We start from the raw sequence: 3,149 nt of genomic DNA on the forward strand, positions 1-3,149 counted from the left end.
ACATAAATATCTGGGATGAATCTAGCTAATAGTGATATGTGAGGACTTTTGCTTTGTTTTCTAGAAATTATCCTCTAAGTATATTTATATTTAATATAATAAAATTTCTAATCATGAGCTTTGAAAGTTCACTAAAAGATACTGAAGATGAACAGCTAAATATTTTATCATACTTGAATATTTATGTGAGTATTTCATGTAGGAAAGGGTTTTCCTATAATACCAATGTTGTATATTTCACTACATACTATGTATGGAGAACTAGTTAGCAAGAGTTATGGAGTAAGTCCACCGTGATGTAATGTATCAATTACATTTTCCTTATGCAGCAGTATCTCCTTTTGTCCTTTGTTTAGACAGAGCTGTCATTTATGGGTATGTGTGTGGATGTGTGTGTCTGTGTGCCTGCATGACAAAATAATTCATTTGAAGGCTAGTGAAGGGAACATTAGTTGTATTTTCTGTCAATTCAACGAATATTTCCAATCTGAGTGTAAAGTAAGATGTTATAGGCAAAGCATTTTTTTTGCATTGTGTATGATAAGAATAAAAACTAAGTTATATATTAAATCATACACTTTCTTTGGGGTTTGTTCATCATGACATAATATATTCCAATAAGGTCATGCATGATCCTGATGAAGCCAGCTTTCTGGGAAGAATATTATCTCATTTGCTCTCTATATACAGAGTTTTGAATGCAAAGTTCTGGGTGGGCACATTTGGCCCACATGTACACTTTATATTATCTAAATGGATTTTATGTATTTATTTATTTAATATGTATTTTATTTTTGAGAGATAGAGTATGAGTGGGGGAGGGGCAGAGAGAGAGAGACACAGAATCGGAAGCAGGCTTCAGGTTCTCTGAGCTGTTGGCACAGAGCCCTAAGCGGGGCTTGAACTCATGAATGGTGAGGTTGTGACCTGAGCTGAAGTCAGACACTTAACCAACTGAGCCACCCAAGCACTCCTAAATAGATTTTTAAATTAAGAAAATTTTGTAGCTACTTTGGAATTAGTTGTATTATCTATTATATATGTATGCATACATATAATTGTTATATATGTATAATACATATGTATATACATATAAGCATATGTTTATTATATATGTACGTATACATATACATATGAGAGTAATAAATGTCACATGTTGATAGTAAGTATAGAACAAACACCCATGAAACTACCACCAAACTTAAGAAGCAGAAGACTACAGATAATATTAACTCTCTATGTGTTCCTCCCTACCCCATCCTCACCTCCTCCCTCCCACAGGTACCACTCTCCTGAATTATGCAATTATTTTCTTACATTTTAGAAATATAGATTACCACAAGTGTGGAAAAGAAAACATAAAATATTTTTAGAAGTGATTAATACCCATATAGCATTGTAAAATCAGACAGAATTAGATCCATATCCTGTTTTTTCCCATTTATATCTGTATCTTTAACAGTTTTTAGTCTGAACTAAAAAAAAAAAAATCTAAAACAAAGGTATGAGAGGTATGGTTACTACTTTATAGAGGTTTTTGGTGGAGATTAAGTGAATAAGTATATCTCAAATTCTCAGTGCAATGCTTGGTGCATGCTGGATGCTCTTATCATTATCATCATTATTATTGTTGTTATCATTATTTTATGTTGTAGTATATTTATAACTCTTATTTATGATTTAATAACTTTTTAGTCAGTCAACATGGGTCAGTCTAAAGCCTTGATTTAGTTCTCAAGTAATATTATTGCTGTCATACATGTTACTCTTTTAATTAAAGTGTTTCTTCCACGATTATCAAGAAGAGACTCATGTAGCACATAATTCTAAATCAGTTTTATAGTCAGTACCCTCCTGCTCCTATAGATAGTCATAATAAACAGAATGCCAAGAACAGTTACATTGGAACAGACTCTATTCTTGTTTGTTTGGACGGAGCTCTATTCTGGTCCATACATACCACATCCTATCCAGTATCTGTTTAAAGTGAAACATGCTTGTGCTGACCTTTCATGACTTTTAAAACATTTCAGTAATTTACCATCTATTCCAAATCCCTCTTAACTACTTTCCTTTTACGATGGCCTGCCAACGTGGGCTGCGTTTGCTCTAAATCTGTGAAGAAGGTAGCCCGGTCATCACTAAGAAGTACTACACTCTCCTGGGCAACAACTCCCACACCAGCAAGCACACGTGTGAGGAAATTGCCATTATTTCCACCCGGCAAGAAGCTTCTCAACAAGATAGCAGTCTGTGTCACACATCTGATGAGGTGGTTGCAGAGAGGCCCCGTGAGAGGCATTTCAGGCAAGCTGTAGGAGGAGGAGCGGAACAGGAGAGATAATTATGTTCCTGAAGTCTCAGCGCTGGATCAGGAGATCACTGAACTAGATCCTGACACTTAGGAAATGTTGAAACCCTTGGGCTTTGCCATTCTGTCCAAACTGCAGGTCACTCAGCCTATGGTTGGGATGAATTTGAAAACACGACGTGGAGCTGTTTGAATCTTTCTGCTGTGCTATAATGTCTTCAATAAACCTTGGACAACAAGAACAAGAGAAATCGGAATACAGTCTCCTATTATTCTAAAATAATTTTCAGTTATAATATTTACATATTATAAGTTATAGCTATTTTAGGGGATTTCGCTGTACACATTTCAGAAAAATATTATTTTAACAATTTTCTATTCTCAGGTTGTTGCTTAGTAGTGCAGATGCCATGTTTCTTTCTGTTGTTTTTGTTACATGCATAATTTTAAAAGATACAGTGCTTTATAATGGCTTTGAAGAAATTATTGCCCTCAAGGATTCTACTATATTATTAATATGTTACTCAATAGGTACTTTTTGAACATTCTTACTAAAATAGGCAGTATCCTTTCCTCTATCATTTTCCTCTATCTCTTTGCATTTGTTTCATAAGAAAATCTGAGGGTGTGAATAAACTCTTATAAATAAAATCTATTTTCAAATTAAGACAAAAACAAAAGAAGCAAATTTAAGATGATTTTCTAATGATAATAAGGTTCTAACTGTACTAGTAACAACTGTTAGGAAGATACATATTTATCTAATGTATTTATAATATATGTATTATATTTGTTTATATTATGGAGATATTATAAAATATTCATGGCATGTGTATTT

The 3,149-nt window shown here is 33.5% G+C and overlaps 1 pseudogene; it reads left to right on the forward strand.

Annotated features, from left to right (window-relative positions):
• Positions 1-2,075: 2,075 nt before the first annotated feature.
• Positions 2,076-2,504, forward strand: LOC144240798 (small ribosomal subunit protein eS17 pseudogene; annotated as a pseudogene).
• The last annotated feature ends 645 nt before the right edge of the window (positions 2,505-3,149 follow it).

The sequence above is a fragment of the Crocuta crocuta genome, unplaced genomic scaffold (genome assembly GCF_008692635.1).
Source record: "Crocuta crocuta isolate KB4526 unplaced genomic scaffold, BGI_CrCroc_1.0 scaffold97, whole genome shotgun sequence".
Classification (NCBI taxonomy): domain Eukaryota; kingdom Metazoa; phylum Chordata; class Mammalia; order Carnivora; family Hyaenidae; genus Crocuta; species Crocuta crocuta.